Raw genomic sequence first — 21,445 nt, 5'->3', positions numbered from 1 at the left:
ATATCTGAATATCATATCATTAGCCATAAAACAAAATCACTCAAGAATCAGGTATGTTAAGCTTTGTTTCACTGAATAAAATAGTACCTGTGAATAAATTCTGATTATTGGTATGGGCTAAATTTGTTTGTTTCTTTTTTATTTTAAATCATGGATTTATTTTAGTACAATTATAACAGTTTTCAGACTATGTCCTAGAATAAGAACACGTTGATCTCATGTCCTAGGCTTTCAATAGCTATTATATAATAGCAGACAGCAAGACTAATGTTAAGAACAGTCAGAAATAAGGTTGTTGGTTCCTCACTCTTAGTAGTATCTTGGCATTACAATATCAAGCAGGATACTGTTCCCACTGAGTGGAACTCTTTTCTGAGACACCAGAATGACTTGCTCCCTTACTACATTCAAGTCTTTGTTCAAATTTCACCTTTCCAAAAAAAGCACTCTGCCTATGTTGTATTACTTTCATTCCTTCTTTCTTTTTCCTATCTTACCTATTTAAAACATCTTAAACCATATTTACTTATATATAATTGATCTGAAATAAACTGCACATATTTTAAAGTATACACTTTGATGTTTCCCAAACATATACACCTGTTAAATGATGGCCACAATCAAGAAAATGAGCATATACATCACCCCAAGAGTTTTTTTCATACCCATTTCTAATTCCTCCCAATCTTTTCCTTCCATCCCCAGCTAGCCATCAATGTGTTCTTTTAGTTTGTTTGCTTTTACCACTGTGGATAATTTTGCATTCTCTAGAACTTTTCCATAATGGAATTACACAAAATATACTCTTTGGGGGGATATCTAGGTTTTGTTCCATTCTGAAAAACTGTTTTACATTAATTCATGTATTGTATCAACTGTCAGCTGGTCATGGCTGAGAAATATCCATTATAGGGACATATCCACTCACCTGTTGATACACTTGGACTGTTTCCATTTGCTTGCTGTTACAAAGGAGGCTTCTGTGAATACTCGCACACAAGTCTCTGTACAGCATGTGCTTTCATTTTTCTTGCACAAATGTCCAGCAGTAGAATGGTTTGGTCACATAATAGATGTATGTTTAACCTTTTAAGAAACTATCAAAGTGCTTCTCAGGTGGTCATAGCATTTCATGTTTCCTCCAGCAGTGTTGGAGACTTCTATTTGATTCTCATGACTATCACACAACCCATAACATTGTCAGCACTCAGCATGGTCAGCCTTTTTAATTTTTGACATTGTAGTAAGTACCACCTCATTGTGATTTGCATTTTCCTTTTCCTGATGATTAACGATGTTGACTAGCTTTCCATGTGCTTATTTACCATTCATATTTCTTCTCTGGTGAAGTGTCTATTCAACTGTTGGGCCAATTTTTAAAAATTGATTTTTTAATCACTGAATTTTGAGAGTCCTTTATATATTCTGGATATAAGTTTGTTATACTATGATTTATAATTGCTTTCTTCTAGTTAGTGGTTTGACTTTTTGTTTTCTCAACAGCACCTTTCAAAGAGAATAATTTTGGTCTTCTAGTTGTTCACATAAAAATCAATAGTCATTGCATTTATAGGTTTATAATCTTGTTATAATTCTAAACTAAAGAATTAGTATTGTGTCAAAGTATTCTAACATACAATGATTTTGTGTTACTAGCATAATTATCTATAAAACATTAATGAACATTGAATAACCTCACCAAAAACATCATTTTTCTGAATACAGCTTAAGCATTAGTTATAACTGTTATTTTTCCATGGAGATATTTTTCCCGTTCAGACAGGATATGAAATAGAGGATGGTAAAGGGAAACCATACAAGAGACACAGTGTTTATCATAGCAGGTATGACTTATGAGCCACCCTCCAAGTTGCGTTACCTTCCTGCTTTTCAATTACTTAATTAGCACTACTTCAGTCTGTTCATTGCTACACTCACCCAGGTGGATTCTCACTTTAAACACTCATTTACTTTTTCCTTTGGAGTTTTCCTTCTTAGAAACTTCCTATACTATTACATATATCCCTAAATTGTTAGTTACTGTAGTTACTAGGAATAACAAACAGGATTTCCTATAAACATGGTGATTCTCAAGTGGGAACTTAATTGAAATATTAGGTAAGTTAAAAGTTAAGAAATATCAAACACTTGAACAGCCTATTGGGATAAGGCATTTGAAAGATGGTTCATAGATTAACACTAATCATACTAATGATCTACATTTCACAAATGTAATCTCCCTCCTGTAAATTGGTAAACAGGACTTGCTCAACTCTGTACAAGTAAGAATCTCTGCATTTTTATAAACACACAGAGAGTGGAGGATATGTTCATTGTGAGGAACTCTAGGATGATTTATGAAAATATTTGTGAATTCATAAGTTTCTGAATATGGAACTTTGTATGATTGGAAAGAAAGAAATGCCTGTTCTAACATGTGATACTAGTTTTTATTTTCTGTAGATGTGATAGGAAGAAAGAGAAATGAAGAACCAATCAGTGGCAAGATAAAGTTTATTTTGGTTGGTCTGACAGATGACCCTCAACTACAAATTGTGGTTTTCCTGTTTCTGTTTTTCAATTACATCTTGAGCCTGATGGGGAACTCAGTCATCATCCTGCTCACACTGCTGGATCCCTGCCTCAAGACTCCAATGTATTTCTTCCTTCGAAATTTCTCCTTCTTAGAAATTTTTTTCACAACAGTGAGCGTCCCATGGTTCTTGACGAGCATTCTCACTGGAGACAAAATAATTTCCTATAATGGTTGTGCAACTCAAATATTCTTTTTTTTTCTATTAGGAGTTACTGAGTTTTATCTCTTGGCTGCTATGTCTTATGATCGCTATGTCGCTATCTGCAAACCTCTGCATTATCCAATCGTTATGAACAGTAAAGTGTGCTACCAACTTTTGCTCAGCTCCTGGGTAACTGGATTTTTAACAATTTTGCCCCCTTTACTCTTGGGCCTCAAGCTGGATTTCTGTGCATCGAAAACAATTGATCATTTCTTATGTGACACTTCTCCTGTCTTGCAGATCTCTTGCACGGATACACGTTTCATAGAATTGTTGGCTTTTGTCTTAGCTTTGATGACACTTGTCATCACGTTGTTTCTAGTGGTACTCTCCTACAATTTCATCATCAAAACCATTCTAAAATTTCCATCTGTTCAGCAAAGGACAAAGGCCTTTTCCACCTGTTCCTCACACATGGTTGTCATCTCCATTACTTACGGAAGTTGTGTCTTTATGTACATGAAACCATCTGCAAAGGAAAGGGTGACATTTGCTAAAGGTGTAGCTTTGCTGTATACCTCTGTGGCCCCTTTACTAAACCCTTTCATTTATACTCCAAGAAACCAGCAGGTAAAAGAAGCTTTCAAGCATATGCTTCAAATGTTTTGTTCTTTTCAAAATCAAGAGGTAAATTTTAGACATAAATAACATGCCATTGGAATATGAATGAAAAAAGTGAATACAATTACCCATTACATTTGTTCTGATCTATGCCATTTTCCCCTTTAGTATTTATATCACATTAGCTTTATTAAAATGATCTTTACTCTTCTTCCTGAGCAGATCTTCCTAACCTCTAGGTACAAACAGCATTCTTCAGTCAAGAGTATTAAAATCTATCTTTACCTAAAAATCTCTCCTCTCATAAATAATGGTTTTATGTCATGAATGATTTATAGAGTGAACCTTGCCAGATAGATTTAGTTTATTATTTTGATACCTGCATTTGGCATTTTCTCTTTATTCTGTATTGCTAAAATTCTCAGAGACAAACACAGAACATGACAAATATTATATAACATCATTGAGGTTGTGATAGAAAAGAAGTAGAAAATCTGAGTAATTTTAAAGATCAAGGTATTTTTTCAAGACAAAGCATTGGTTATGAAAAACTTTGAAGAATGAGTAACAAAAAGAAAAATTGAAGGGTGCAATGAGGTATGACATGTGCAAAGGAATTGAGATTCTACTGGAAATTTTCTCCTACACAGTTATGATAAATGAGAACATTTAATTTGTTAATATAACTAACTTGTGTTAGGTAAAAATAATTGAACTCCAAGATCATTCCTAATTATGTATATTCTGGTATTTGAAGACTAGAAATAAACCTATCATGAAAAAATTCAACATGTAATTCATGTATATATTAGTTTGGTGAAATTTTATATATTAAATATAATTTTCAAATTATAATTTCCTAAGCTTGCCTATGTTAATCTTCACCAAATTAATTACATATATCCTACCTTCAAGAACATGTTATTATTGGACAAATATGTACACCTCTAACCATAGAGAATATCATTATGAATTGTTTCCTTTGCCTCTCTTCAGTGATTCCCTATACCACTCCACCTCCATCTACCCTTCAAAGTATCTATTGATGATCTTTCATTGACTGTATATTACTCTTGCATTTTCTGGAATTTCATAAGAGAGAAATCACACAAAGTTTGAACTTTGTCTGGCTTCAGTATAATAATGTATGTTCTCCCATGTTATTTTCTGTATCTATACTTGCTTTCTTGTGTAGGCTGTGTTTATTAACATGCCTACTTTGCTTTTGTCAGCTTTCCTCCCATTATTCTCATACTTTGGTGTTTCATTCTCAGAGGAATCTCTCCATAAGACTGGATCATTTCCTTTGATCAGTGTGAGAAATGAGTACATTTAAATGCTGATCCCTGGCAGTCTCTATCCTTCCACAATGTTTTTTGAAATAAACTGTGTGCAAACTGGAATTAGTAGGGAGAGGATATCCTCAGATGTCTTGGGAATTTTATTCCTCAGTTCACATTCTCCAGAGAGATGGGCTAAATAAATTATCCTTATTGATAAGAAGAAGGATACCTGTGAAAGGGCACATTCCACATTCTGTTGCTCCCTTTAGGTCTCACCTCAGCTGAATTCACTTGATCTACTTGATTTTGTATGCAACAGGCTCTAATGCTCAAATTACATTTGAATAGCTGAGGTAGCCAAGGTCTGAATGTTGCTGAAAGAAATTTGAGGAAGCTAATACTCAAGATCTTAGGTTGGAGCCCTACTGAGTAGGTGTAGGAAATATTAGTGGGAGTGACCTTTAATTTTGGTAATTTCTGAGAGTGTCTTACCAATAGTCTTAGCAGTAAGGTCAGTTTTCATACATTTAATCAAAAGCTAGTATGGTTATCACATTAGTTCACCAACTCAACTACAAAGACATCTGTAGAACAATAGTCTCTACTCCTACTACTACTTACAAGTTTATACAAAATCCTCTCATTGAGGATTTTATAGGGCTATAAAGAGGAGACTTCTGAGAAATGGCCTCCAACCTTCTGTTCCTCTGTTAGAAAGACAAATAGACTAGTCCTCTGTTAGTTAACCTGGCAACATACGATTTAATGCAGATTAAAAAAAAAACAACCATTATCTCAGAAATTGCAAATCAATGCTTCTATTACTGCTTCTACTCAAGAGTGATGCCAGATGCAACACAGGCTACTCCAGATGCACCTGCACACCCATGTTTATTGCAGCATTAGTCACAACAGCCAAGTTATGGAAACAGCCAAGATGCCCCACTACTGACGAATGGATTAAGAAATGTGGTATTTATATACAATGGAATTTTACTCAGCAATAAAAAAAATGAAATCTTCATTTGCAAGTAAATGGATGGAACTGGAGAATATCATTCTGAGCAAGGTTAGCCAGGGTCAGAAGACAAAAATCATATGTTCTCCCTCATATTCAGACTTTAGATCTAGGGCAAATACAACATTATGGTTGGACTTGGGTCACATGATAAGGTGAGAGCACACACGGGACGTAGGGGCATAGCTTCGGAACTCAAAACATGAAAGTATTTGATGTCCCTACTACAGAGGAACTAATACAGAAACCTTAAAGTGACAGAGGTAAATATGAGAAGGGGATCAGGAAGTAGTCAAAAGGATAGTTAGAGATGAATCAACTTGGGATGTAACACATGGAAGCAACACTAGGAGTCTCTCTGTACAACGATCCTCATCTTAACCAGCAAAAATGCTTTGTCTTGCTTATTATTGCATATGTTTTCTCTTCAACAAAATTAGAGATAAGGGCAGAACAGATTCTGCTGGAAGTGAGAGGGGTGGGGACGAGAGGGAGGGGATGGGGGGAGAAATGACCCAAACAATGTATGCACATGTGAATAAATGAATAAAAAAAATGATGCCAGCATTGGGAATAAGTTGGGACAATTCCTAATAAATATGAATGTTTAAATTCATAAAATCCTTTCATGTTATTCCAGACCCCTTTGATACTCTGTGTAGAAAACGTGGTTCTAACAGGGCTATAATTTAGGCTGATGGAGGAAAGAAATTAGAATAAAGAATAGCAAATGTAAGAAAATAGATAATATGAAGATTTTAATTTTGCTGAAGAAAAACAGGCATAGATATTAAGACCTATATTTGTCCCAGGAAGAACAAGACCTCTACTTTAGTTCTTCTCAACAAACTCTTTTTACTCAGCAAATCTCATACCTTAGGAAGAAACCATTTTCATCTGTTCATTCATGCATTCATTGGCTCACCAAATGAAACTCTAAGAATTTTTAACATCTATAGAAGATGACACAACAGACATGATCTTGAAAGTGAAATATTTGTAGTTACATTGATTAGAGTGTGCTCTATACAAAAAATTGTATTACTGCAAGCATGTACTTGACTATTAAGATGTATAATAAAGGTTCCTAAGTATTTAGTGAGCCTGTGAGGGCTTCTTTTGTAAACTATTTCTTCTTACTTTTTACAACATTAAAGCAGTCAAAATCCATTAACCAAAATGAATTAAACTTTCAACAATCTGAAAATTAAAGATCCATCCTAGATCAGGAAGGCATTGTTAAGACCAAGAGGACTTGGCATTCTGGGTAAATGTTTTGCTTTTCCGTATGTATTACAGACTGTGGCCAGGATTATTTAAGGTTATTATACTTACACTAATAATACCCTTAAACATGAATAAAATGATCCAATGGAAGATTGTTCTATTAATTATCTTTACAATAATACCACTTTATGGGGAGTTGAAATACTTAAGATGACGCTTTCAGAAGGAATTGAAAAGAGTAGATTGAGGATAACAAACATTTGAACAATCTGAGAAACTGTTCTGAAACATTTAATAATAATAAAACAATAATGATGATGATGCTTGGAGTTATAAATAAAAATCACTAACATTTGAATGATAAATGAGAATAATTTCATGTTGCCCAGGAATGGCTGCAGAATTCCAAAACACAAGGGTTAGCATATCAGATTCTAAATATGGTCATCTAAGATGTAGAACCATTGACCTATATTTACAAAGGAGAAGGAATAGAGAAATGATGAGGTTCTACCACCTTCCTGATGTCAAGTTAATGGAAGAAATACCTGCACAAGAAAATGTATGTAATTCAGCTGACTGAATAATTAAATGCCCAATGCACACTAGTGTTGGCAGAGAAGAAGACAAGTGTGAGGTTTTCCCAAGACAGAATTATTCAATACAGATTTGCTAGGTAGAAAAGGAAATGGAGTTAAAACTGTCTTTGAAAAATAAACTTTATATTAGCTAATGATTTTAACTGATACTGTATTTGAAATAGCACAAGTTTTTTTTTTTGTTGTTAATAAGAAAATTTTAGAAAATAGTTGGGGCATATGCTTATATGCAATATTCCTTTACCATGATGATTCATTTAGTTTCAATACACCTCTAAAAGCTTTACCTAAGTTTGGTATACAATAAAATGCATACGTTTAAAGTATACCATGTGATAAGCTTTGACATACATAAAAGATTCTTATTTTCTGAGAATTATATGAAGTTGAACCATTACCACATTAAAAAGTAACAGATCCATCACTGCCAAAAGCTTCCTAATACAACGTTATAATCCTTGTTTATTATAGTACTCTCACCATTCTTCATGGATGAAATTACTGCTTTATGTCCCAATAGATTATTTTCCATTTTCTAGAATAATACATTAATGGAATAATCCAATATTTTTTAGCTAAGCTTCTTTTATTCAGCCTATTTTGTTATTCAACCATGCTACTGCCTGTATTATTAATATGTTTCTTATTCTTACCAGTACTACATTACCACTTTACCAAAACTTATTTATCTGTTGATGTATATTAGTTGTGTCCTGCTGTTGATTGACATGACAAAAGCTGTTCTTAACATTTGAAAACAAATTTTCATGTGGATTAAGTATGCAGGAATGCAATGGCTTGGATCTATGGAGGGGACGGTGGAGTACGGCAAGAAGCTCTTATAATTATATTAATTGGTTATTAAAATACTCCAATTCAATAAACTACTGTTGTTGATCAGTTATTTAAAACCATACAGCATGATTCATAATGTTCAACTCAGATAAAATTATTAGGAAGAGTACCAGTGCATTTTGTGTTTATTTAATTTTCAAGATGAACATTTGATTCTGTGCTTATAAGCAAAATATAAAAATTAGTATATCATAGGTCATCAACTTTATATTATTATGTTGTCATAAATATTACTTCATAATTTTCTTGCAATAAAGTATAAAAACTAAGTAATAAAGACATTGAAAATAGGGCTGGGTGTGGTTTACAAGATAGAGAATTTACCTGGCAATTAGAAGGCCCTGAGTTTAAACCATAATATATTAAAAAATAGATCACTAAAGAAATTGGACAAGAGAGGATCCAAGATAGAGACTGGGACACAGCTGTAGACTGTGTGAGCTCTGTGAATCAGGGACCTTGCTCAGACGCTGGAGGCACACTTGGCTCAGAGAAAGCTGAAACTTCTGCACTCTGAACCCATAGTTCGTGGAAGGCTTCTCCAGGCCATGATTTACTAAAAGAACAGCCAGCCTGCCAAGCCCCTGCAACATAGGCCCTCGGCCTGCCAAAACCCAGCTCAGGGGCCCACTACATCTCTGCTATGCCAGGCCCCTGCCCCACAAGTCCGCCAGGTCCCCACTATGAATGCCCACTGGATGTCCACTCCTCTGGGCCCCCACTACAAAGGCCTGCCACGTTCCTGCCTGATCTCCACTCCACTGGCCCCTGCCCTGCAGGCCCAACAAGCCCCCACTTTGCAAGCCCACAGGTCCACTGCTCTGACAGGCCCTGGAGACACAGGCCTGCGGCATCTCCACTCTGCTGGGCCCCCACTCCACAGGCTAGCCAGATAGCTGCTCCACCAGACCCCCGCATGGCAGGTTGGCCAAATCTCTGCTCTTCCAGGTTCCACCCTGCAGGCCTGCTGGACCCCACCTGCCTGCTGCCCACCACAGGAGGGCTCAAAACCTGCCTAAAAAACACAGACAGGACTGGATGCTAAGGAAGTAACACCAGAACAACAAATACTGTAATTCTACTGCTCCAGAACTGGTGATATTTTATTTATTTATTTATTTATTTTTCCTTTCTTTGAGCGTTTGGCTGTCTGGGTTGCTCTTTGATCATCCACCAACTCTCCCTGTTGTTTTCTTTGGCTCTCCATTTTTTTTCTTTCTTTTCTCATTCTCTTTTTTCTCCTTCTTTCTTGATTTTGCATTCAATACAATAGTATTACTATTGTAACTAAGCTAATACTAAATAACACATAGTCCAGGGACAGAAATGGTACATAGTGGAAATATGGGAAGACAAAAAATGGATGGAAACCATTCTCCCCCCAAAATAAATTAACACAGGATTCCTGTGAAAGGGATATGCAAGAACTCACTGACTCCATCAAAAGATCAAACATGAGAATCATGGGCATTGAAGAAGGAGAAGAGGTGCAAGCAAAAGGAATGTGTAATATATTCAACAAAATAATAGCAGAACATTTCCCAAATCTAGAGAAAACTATGCCCATTCAGGTACAGGAAGTCTCCAGAATACCAAACAGACCTAATAAAATAGAACTAACCCACAGCATATTATCATTAAAACAGCAAGTACAGAGACTAGAGAAAGAATATTGAAAGCTGTAAGAAAGAAAAAACAAATAACATACAAAGGTAAACCCACAAAATCACAGCAGATTTCTCAATAGAAACCTTAAAAGCAAGAAGAGCATGGAGCAAGGTATTCTGGGCACTGAATGAAAATAACGTGAACCCTAGGATAGCCTACCCATCAAAACTATCATTCAAAACAGATGGAGCAATAAAGGTCTTCCATGATAAGCAGAAACTAAAACAATATACCACCAACACATCACCACTGCAAAATATTCTCCAAAGAATTGTGCACAGAGAAAGTGGAAGTAAACAAAACAATGAAAGGAAAGGCAGTACCAAACCACAAGAGAAGAAAAGGCAAGAAAGTAGAGTAACATGGATTCAGCTTCACACAATCAAACCCTTACACAACAAAGACAACTAAATGACAGGAATCACCACATACCCATCAATACTAACACTAAATGTTAATGAAGATAATTCCCACATCAATAGACACAATTTGCCAAACTGGATTAAAAAGGAAGATTCAATAATAAGCTGCCTAAAGGAGACCCATCTCATTACAGAAACAAGCACTGGCTGAGGGTGAAACCTGGAAGAAGATGTACCAAGCCAATGGCCCCCAAAACAGGCAGGGGTAGCAATACTTATCTTAGACAATTTAGACTTCAAAATGACATTGATCAAATGAGATAAAGAAGGACACTCCATACTAATAATATCAACCTATATGCACCCAACACCAATGCACTCAATTTCATCAAACACTATGAAGGACCTAAAAAAATATTTAAACTCCAACAGTGGTAGTGGGAGACCTTAATACCCCCTTATCACCAATAGATAGGTCATCCAAACAAAAAATAAATAAAGAAATCCTAGAACTAAATCACACAATAGATCAAATGGACTTAGCTGATGTCTACAGAATATTTTATCCAACTTCTGCACAATATACATTCTTCTCAGCAGCTCATGGAAACTTCTCCAAAATTGATTATATCTTAGGGCACAAAACAAGCCTCAGCAAATATAAGAAAATAGAAATAATCCCATGCATTCTATATCTGACCATAATGCATTAAAACCAGAAATCAACAACAAAAACAGCAGTAAAAAACATTCAAACAATTAGAAGCTGAACACCACATTGCTCAATGATCAATGGGTCATTGATGAAATAAAAGAGGAAATTAAAAGTTTCCTGGAAGTTAATGAAAATGAAAACATTACCGACCAGAACCTATGGGACACAGCAAAGGCAGTCCTCAGAGGAAAGTTTATAGCAAAGAGTGCATACATTAAAATGTCAGAAAGATCTCAAATCAATGATCTAATACTATAGCTCAAACTCGTAGAAAAACAAGAACAAACAAATCCCAAAAAAGCAGAAGGAGAGAAATAATAAAAAATAAAGTTTGAAATCAGTGAACTAGAAACAAACAAACAAACAAATGAAAAACCATACAAAGAATCAATGAAACAAAATGCTAGTTCATTGAAAATATAAATAAGATTGACAAACCCCTACAAACCTGACTAAAATGAGGAGAGAAAAAACCCAAATCAGTAAAATCAGAAATGCAAAAAAGGAAATAACAATAAACACCACAGAAATCATCAGAGACTACTTTGAGAGTCTATACTCTAATAAATTTGAAAATTTTGAAGAAATGGACACATTTCTAGATGCTTACGACCATCCAAAACTGAACCAAGAAGATATGAATCACTTGAATAGATCTATAACACAAAATGAAATTGAAGCAGCAGTCAAGAGTCTCCCAAAAAAGAAAAGTCCAGGACCTGATGGATTCACTGCTGAATTGTATCAGATGTTTCAAAAAGAACTAACACCAACCCTCCTTAAATTGTTCAATGAAATAGAAAGAGAAGGAACACTGCCTAACTCATTTTATGAAGCCAATATTACACTCATTCCAAAACCAGACAAAGACACCTCCAAACAGGAAAACTATAGGCCAGTTTCCTTAATGAATATCCATGAAAAAATCCTCAATAAAATAATGGCAAACTGAATCCAACAACACATCAGAAAGATCCTACAGCATGACCAAGTCGACTTCATCCCAGGGAGGCAGGGGTGGTTCAACATATGCAAATCTGTAAATGTAATACAGCACGTTAGCAGAAACAAAGACAAAAAACACTTGGTCATCTCAATAGATGCAGAAACAGCCTTCGACAAGATCCAACACCACTTCATGATAAAAGCTCTAAGAAAACTAGGAATAGAAGGAATGTACCTCAACATTGTAAAGGCTATATATGACAAACCTATAGCCAACATCATACTTAATGGTGAAAAACTTAAACCATTTCCCCTAAAATCAGGAATGAGATATGGGTGCCCACTATCCCCATTCCTATTCAACATAGCACTGGAATTTCTAGCCAGAAATTAGCACAGAAGTAAAAGGAATACAAATAGGTAAAGAAATTGTCAAAGTATCCTTATTTGCAGACAATATGATCCTATACCTCAAAGACCCAAAAAACTCTATGCAAAAACTCTTAGACAACATGAACAGCTACAGCAATGTAGCAGGATACAAAATCAACTTACAAAAATCATTAGCTTTTCTATACACCAACAACAAACAAACTGAGAAGGAATATATGGAAACAATTCCATTCACAAGAGCCTCAAAAAAAAAAAAAATGAAATACCTAGGAGTAACCTTAACAAACAATGTGAATGACCTCTACAAGGAGCATTACAAACTCCTGAAGAAAGAGACCAAGGAAGACTACAGAAGATGGAAAGATCTCCCGTGCTCATGGATTCGTAGCATCAACATAGTAAAAATGGCTATACTACCAAAAGCAATCTACATGTTTAATGCAATTCCCATCAAAATCCCAATGACTTCCATCATAGAGATTGACAAATCTACCTTAAAATTCATTTGGAAGCACAAGAGACCACGAAGAGCCATGGCAATACTCTGCAAAAAAAAAAACAATGCTGCAGGTATCACAATACTCGACTTCAAACTATATTACAAAGCAAAAGCAATAAAAACAGAATGGTACTGGCACAAAAACAGACATGAAGACCAGTGGAACAGAATAGAAGACCCGGATATGCATACACACAACTATGCCCACTTATTTTTGACAAAGGTGCTAAAAATATACAATGGAGAAAAGAGAGCCTCTTCAACAAAAGTTGTTGGGAAAAGTGGTTAGTCATCTGCAAAAAACTGAATCTAGATCTATGTTTATCACCCTCTACTAGTATCAACTCAAAATGGATCAAGAAACTTAGTATCAGACCCCAAACTCTAATGTTGGTACAGGAAATAGTAGGAAACACTTTGGAAGTAATAGGTATATGCAAGGACTTTCTGAATAGAACCCTAGCAGCTCAACAACTAAGAAAAAGGATAGACAAATGGGACTTCATAAAATTTAAAAAACTTCTGCACAACAAAAGAAATGGTCTCTAAACTGAAGAATCCACCCACAGAGTGGGAGAAAATATTTGCCAACTATACATGAGACAAAGGACTTATAACCAGAATCGACAGGGAACTTAAGAAACTAAACTCTCCTAAAATCAAAGAACCAATAAGGAAATGGGCAAGTGAACTAAACTGAACTTTCTCAAAAGAAGAAATTCAAATGGTCAAAAAACACATGAAAAAATGCTCATCATCTCTGCCCAGAAAGGAAATACAAATCAAAACCATACTAAGATTCCACCTCACTCCTGTTAGAATAGCCATCATCAAAAACACCACCACCAACATGTGTTGGAGAGGATGTGGGGAATTAGTAACTCTGGTACACTGCTGGTGGAATGAAAGCTGTTACGACCAATGTGGAATAAAATGTGGAGGCTTCTTAAAAACCTAAACATAGATCTGCCATATGATCCAGTAATCCCACTCCTAGGGATATACCCAAAGGAATGCAATACAGGTTACTCCAGAGGCACCTGCACACCCATGTTTATTGCAGCACTATTCACAATAGCCAAGTTAAGGAAGCAACCAAGATGCACCACTATTAATGAATGGATCAAAAATATGTGGTATTTATACACAATGGAATTTGACTCAGTCATAAAGAAGAATGAAATCTTATAATTTACAGGTAAATGGATGGAACTGGAGAACATCATTCTGAGCAAGGTTAGCCAGGCTTAGAAGACCAAAACTCATATGTTCTCCCTCATATGCAGACTTTATAACTAGGGCAAATACAGCAATGTGATTGGACTTGAATCACATGACAAGGGAAGAACACATGCGGGAGATATGGGAGTAGTTAGATAACCCAAAACATGAAAGAGTTTGATGTTCCCACTCCAGAGGAACTAATACAGAAACTTTAAAGCAACAAGTCAACATGAGATGGGGATCAGGACCCACTGTAAAGATCAATTAGACATGAATCAACTTGGGTTGTAACATATTTGTACATGAAAGAAATGCTAGGAATCTCTCTGTATAGCTATCCTTAACTCAAGTAGCAAAAATGCTTTGTTTTCCATATTATGCTGTGTCTTTTCTTCCACAAAATTAGAGATAAGTGCAGAACATGTTCTGCCTGGAAGTGAAAGGGGGGGCGGAGGGGAAGGAGGGAGGGAGGAAGGAGGGGAGGGGAACAAGGGGGAGAAATGACCCAAACAATGTATGCACATGTGAATAAATGAATAATTTTAAAAAACTGCAACACACAAAAAAAATGAAATTGAATATAAATTATGATTTAATATTAATTTTTGTCTATAATGCATGAAATCAGAGGACCAATGAAGAGATGATGATACTGTTCATATGTCAATAAAAATCCAAATTAGTTTATTAATGCATTCAAAAATTTTCAAAATGTGGTAATGACAATGATAAGGAAATGAAGATCATGAGAAAAAAGAAGATATGTTAATAGTCTTAGCATTGCCAGGCACCAGTGGATCATGCCTGTAATCCTAACTACTCAGGAGGCAGAGATCAGGAGGATCACAGTTCAAAGCCAGCCTGAATGAACATTCTTGAGACCTCTCTTGAGGAAAAACCCATCATAAGAAAGGGTTGGCAGAGTAACTCAAGGTATGTGTCCTGAGTTCAAACTCCATTACCACAAAAAAAGAAAAAATAGTCTTAATAGAGAAAATCCTATATCACTAAACACTTACATGGTTTGAGATTATGTCTCCTGGGTTACCTTAGAAGAAATGTGAATATATGAAAGAACATTTTCATACAGAAAATCAAATGATGCTATAATTTTACATTATGAAAATCTAGATTTTCATAATAAAGAAGGGATTTACACAAAAAATGAGGAATTGATGCAAATAAAAAAGTTATGCTTTTTCAGACACTAAAAATTTTTAACTCGTAGTCAGACTCCAATATCTCTCTCCTCTCCACTCCTCTCCTCTCTCTCCTCGTGTCTCCTTTTCTCTTCTCTATTCTCCTCTTCCCTCCCCTCCTCTTCCCTTCCCTCCCCTCCCCATTCCTCCCCTCCTCCTCTCCCCTCTCCTCCTCTTCTCTTCTCTCCTCTTCTCTGTGTGTGTCACTGTCATCTCATTTTATCCAGATGAAGAAATGGCATATTATAGTCAAATTACAATTTAAAGGCCAACTGTTTCTCTACAGAATATGAAAGAATTGTCCTAATTGAAAAGAAAAATGCTAATTGTCAGAATTGCTACACACTGTAGAATAAAATGACTGAGTTGAAAATAATGATTGATCTGAATTGCATGCACTTCTATGCTCATACTTGGAGTGCATTCATGGGAGGTCTAGTTGAAAATGTGCAATGGTATATAAACTTACCAAGGACCTGACACTGCAACTCTCTTATTTAAGTACTTAATAAACAATTCTTGATAAAGTTGCTGGGAAAGTGATCAGATTATGTTGCTGGGCCTGAGATATGAGAACTATCATTCACAGTTGCACTCTAAACAGAGTGAGGATACTGTGTAGGAGAAACTTCAAATATCTGGCAATGGTAGGGTAGGGCAGGAAGCTCTTATAATTGTATTATATTAATTAGTTAATAAAATACTCCAATTCAATAAGCTACTGTTGTTGATCAGTTATTTAAAACTGTATACCATAATTCATCATGTTCAATTCATATAAGATTCCTTGCTTTGGCTTTATGAAGGGCATATCAGGCAAATATTTGTAAAATTTTGCATCCCTAGGTATTTGTTACACCAAACCGGGACCCAGGAAATCTTGAAGCTGAGGGAAATAGGGATGACCTGTAAGGGAGAGTGAAGTGGGCAACTGGAGTAAAAAGATGACATGACAATATTTCCCTAGGGGTTAAGTGGGTGACTTAAGGGACTGAAAACAAAAGGAAAAAATTGAATAATTAGAACTGAAACTACACCTCCATATATATATATATATATATATATATATATATATATATATATATCAATACAGAGAAGCAGCAGAAAATGATTACAACTGTAAATCATCCTAAAAGGTCTGCATCTTGTTCCATCTTTATTCATTATAGAATCCTTATGTGGACTGGTTAATCTGTTCTTTAGATAACTACTAATTTAGGTAATTTGTCTGTGCCTGAAAAGATTTATGAGACAATTACAAATACTTTTTTAAAAAAAATTTAACTGTATATATTGGGGTGAGAATGGTGAATTAAAACAGTTAGAACAAATTTATCATCATCATAATCTGAAAGTGTAATTACATCTCTAACTCCTAATTATCTCTGACTCTATTATTGTATACTGGACCTGCTGTAAGATTTATTTACTCAGCTTCAAAATTTACAGATAGTTTAAAGCAACAGCCTATTCTTAATGCTCTGGATTCTAAAATAGCTTATTCTCAGTCTTAGAGTAATCCCCCTAAAATAAGAGATGAAATATGGAAGTTTCTCTCTTTTAAATACTTTCAATAACTTCTTTAATTGAAAGTGTCAAGTAGAAACTATGCACTCAGAAGAACCCAAGGTGCATATTAAACATCGGTATATTGACCGTATCTCAGACATCTTCACTCAGAAGTTCTAAGAATAATAACTTGGAACACCACAAGGAAATAATGAAAGTATGAAGTCATGGTCACCTACCTTGATTTGATTATTGCATAATGTGTATTTGCATTGAATAACATGCTGCACTGCTCCCATTAAACATATATATAATTGCTGTGCATCATTTTTAAAAAGGAAAAATAAACTAAAATGTAAGCTTATCTAAGATATTCATATAACAGAATATTTGACAAGAACTAATACAGTAGGGTTAAGTCTAAAACATTATTCTGATATTAAGTCCCTTTGTGTGTTGGTCCTTCCAGCTCTCCAGACAGACTGTTGCCTCTATCTATATTATCACATAAGTTATTGTACTACGTTCTTGAATACTTCAGAAATTTAAGTGTTATCCTTTACTGAGGACTAAAATCTCAAAATCAGATATGAATATGTGGTTGAACAAGAGGTTCAGGTTACATTTCTACTATGTTATATAAGGAGAAACTAAAGCATGAAAGGTTAGAATAATCTATACCAAGAGAAGTATATGGTAAAGAGTTTACTAAATTTAGTTTAAGATATCAAAGCCACTGCTAGCCATTAGCTGTACCCTTTCAAATGCATTCCCCTGAGTAATTTGCACATGGTTGTCCCGCACTCTTCTCTTCTTGTGCATATTTTATTGTATTCTCCAAATTTTCTTTGAAGTTCCACCAAAATCATCCCACATGGTTCATAATATTAGTGTACACCTTGTCTTACCACATATAGCATAGCAATACTTGGTTTGTGTGTTTGTGTCCTTTAGGCAATGAAAACTTCTTAAAGGTAAATATTGAGCCCCTTGCAATGTCAGAAATAAGATAGATGTACAACAATGCATGTTAACTTGACAAGTTGCATTCAGCAGCTTACATTTATACAAAGTTTATTTTACTCAAAACCATAGTTTTTAGAAGTTGATATACAATAAGGAATTGTTAGTTAACATTTAGATTGAAAGAAGTTATCATAGTAGAGTAAAATAGTTCATGAGAAAGGGTACAATGTAGGGTGGATCTGAATTACAAGACTGTTCAAGAAAATCTTCTATATGATGCAACTGGTGAGGCAGAAGAAAGATCATAAAAATGTGTGAACAGGATTTTCAGTTTTTAAATTTAAGCCTCTAATTCATTCCATATACTCAAAATTTGGTTTTTGTATAATACAAAATCTTTTGTAGTATGTCCTAGAAAACTACTTTCATCTGCTGGTTCCTGAGAGTGTAAATTATGAAGGGACTTAGTAAATGGGCAATTTAGGTGTAGAGCAAAGCTACACCTTTGAATACAATCACTTTTTCTTTTGCAGATGGTTTAATATACATAAAGATACAGTTACCATATGTTAATAAGACAGCAATCATGTGGGAAGAACAGGTGGAGAAAGCTTTGGTCCTTTGCTATGCAGAAGGGAATTCCAGAGTAGTCTTAATGATGCAAATATATGAAAGAATCACTAATACCAATGTGATCACAAATGTCACCACAGCTGAGATAAGGGACATCATTTCTAGGACATGTGTATCTGTACAAGAGATTTGCAAAATAGGAGATATTTCACACATGAAGTGGTCAATTACCTTAGAAGCACAGAACTCCAGCTTGATTCCTATGACAACAGGGGGAAAGATGATCAAGGACCCAGTTACCCAGGAGCTCAGGACAAGCTTATGGCACACTTTGCTGTTCATAACAATTGGCTAATGCAGAGGTCAACAGACAGCCACATAGCGATCACAGGACATGGCAGCCAGTAGGTAAAACTTGGTAACTCCCAGTAAAAGGAAAAAAATAACTGAGCTGCACAACTATTGTAAGAAATGGTTTTGTCTCCAGTCACGATGGTTATCAAGAATCTGGGAATGCACACAGTTGTGAATATGATTTCTAAACAGGAGAAATTACAAAGAAAGAAGTACATTGGAGTCTTGAGGCGAGGGTCCAGCAGAGTGAGGAGGATAATGATTCAATTTCCCATCAGGCTCAAGGTATATTTGAGAAATAGAAACATAAAAATCACAACTTGCACTGGTGGGTCATCTGTCAATCCTAAGAGAATGAACTCTATTGCCTTTGACTGATTCTTCATTTCTCTTTTGCAAGCCTAATCAGAGACACATAGGGAAAGGAGAAAAACTGAAATATCTTAATTGTACTAACATATATTCACACACACTGAGGCAAAAAGGGGATATATGACCAAATGTATGCACTTACAAATAGTTTTTGTAGTCTAAAAGTTCAGATGATATATAATTACATGCCACAGGTTAATTAAAAATTCTGTCTATTCTGTTCTCTTTAACCTTCCTCACAAATTTTCCTGGCAACTTGAAAAATCTATATTTTGGGTTTAAAGGCACTAAATTCCACAATACTCTTTTTTTCAGTACTGGTGATTTAACTCAAACCTCACACTTGCTAGTCTAGCACTCTACCACTTGAACCATGACCTACACCCTTTCCACCACATTTTTAACGAACTATTGAATATCCCAGAAAGAATATTACTTCCTTGCTTTTTTACCTATAGGAATTTTATTTAGTCCAATCTAGTAGTATCCACTGTTATATTAAACATATCAGTCTATTTCACATATGCATTATTTTGTGGACTTTTGGAAGAGTCTATTAAAGCACTGTTTTGTTACTATTTTGCATTTGTGATATTAATACTGCTTTACAGTTCATGTATTATTTTCATAAACTAATTTTGAAATAAACTTACATGCATAATGTGCTTCCAAAATAGATATTAGTGAATATTTTAGTACTTTTTAATGACCACTGAAGACTTGCAGGGTTTATCTACTAAGTGGCCACAAGCTTTTATCACAAAAAAAGTGTGTTATTATCCTTGTTATCAGTAATACTCAGATTTTTGTTTTGTTATAATTTGAAAAGTTTTCTAGGGAGTTAGTCAAACAATTTTTGAAATATGTAGGTCTGACACACTGTTTTAGAGCTATGTTATCTCAAATTCTATGGAAGAAATTCTTAGTATTTTTCCACATCATCTCACCCAAGCCTAACTCATAAAGAGTCAGAGAAAATGACACATAGATGCAATAATATATGAATGAAATACATTAAATCACCTCTTAACAATAAAATTAATCTACATTAAAAAATTTGTAAAATATGAGCATTCTTCATTCAAATATGACTCCTTTCTGGGGAGTACTTACTATGTATTTGCCTTAGTTTCTGATTCTGCAATTAACTTAAAAGTACAGTGGACTTATGTTTTTAAAGTTTCTTTTTTTTGTTATTGTTGTACTGTGGGTACACTGTGTGGACTTACCTTCTTTCAGCTATTATTTATTCCCTTCTGTGCTTGAAGTAGATGAGTACTAATATAATTAGTGACAAGTTCACTTGCTTATCTTATTATCCAATAGGTAAATTTATTACTAATGACTTTTGTAGGTTCAGGCAATGCTTCCATAAAGAATTTCTGCATTCCCACAAATTCACTATCAAAGTTTGGGTGTCAGATATCAATAATCTTAATATGCACTCACCTTCCATTCCAGATATGCTGAACTTTGTGAAATGTTTCTACACTTGAGATTGTTGTCATTCAAAATCTCAAATTAGATGAATATTCTTTAGAGTGAAATAAAATGAAAAGTTGGAAGCAAAATATAAAATCACTGTTGAAACATACACAACTCTTCCAAGAAAGAGACACCACACATAGCAAATGCTGCAGTTCTATCATTTTCTGCTTACTACTAACTCAAGGGAAACTGCTGAAAGAAAAACAAATGTTCTCTGGGGATCATTGTTATAAAAATACTAATTACTGGCAATAAAAGGCAACACTATAGTCTACTTGAAGTCAATGCTGAAGAGAAAGCTTCCCAGAGAATTGTCATAAGTGATTTTAAAAAAATCAATAAAGTATTTAATAAGAACATCAACAGTTCACTGTCAGGGGCAACACTGGGAAGTCTCAAGATGGTTTATACACACAATGCAATGGACCACTGACATGTATAAAGTATGAAGAGACCTTAAAACCATAAACTAATTGACATAGACAGATAGAAAATGGTTTCACAATCATGCAAGAATACTACATAGTTTTATTTATATAATTCTGGAAAAGACTGACCTATAGAGACAGAAATTTGATCAGTGGCTTCATAGTCTGAGGGGAGGAGGGGAAGGGATAAGTACAAAAGTATCATAAGAGAAAATTTTAGGGTGGTATAAATATTTTAAATCTTGATACTTGTGGTGGTTGCAAAGCTCATCAAAACATATTCAAAGGTGGACTTTGCCATTAAATTCAGTCTAAATCATCTTTCCAACAGATTTATTTTTTATGCCATTTGCCTCTTTTTTTATGGTACTGAGTTTTGAACTCATGATTTCACACTCGTTAGCAGGTA

General features: G+C 34.9%; 2 pseudogenes; one reads left to right on the top strand and one right to left on the bottom strand.

The window, feature by feature from the left end:
* Positions 1-2,484: 2,484 nt before the first annotated feature.
* Positions 2,485-3,446, top strand: LOC109677435 (olfactory receptor 6C6-like; annotated as a pseudogene).
* Positions 3,447-18,187: 14,741 nt separating this feature from the next.
* Positions 18,188-19,134, bottom strand: LOC141425518 (olfactory receptor 6C6-like; annotated as a pseudogene).
* Between the last annotated feature and the right edge of the window lie 2,311 nt (positions 19,135-21,445).

The sequence above is a fragment of the Castor canadensis genome, chromosome 8 (assembly GCF_047511655.1).
Source record: "Castor canadensis chromosome 8, mCasCan1.hap1v2, whole genome shotgun sequence".
In the NCBI taxonomy this organism is placed as follows: domain Eukaryota; kingdom Metazoa; phylum Chordata; class Mammalia; order Rodentia; family Castoridae; genus Castor; species Castor canadensis.
This window is presented reverse-complemented; position numbering and strand designations above follow the sequence as displayed.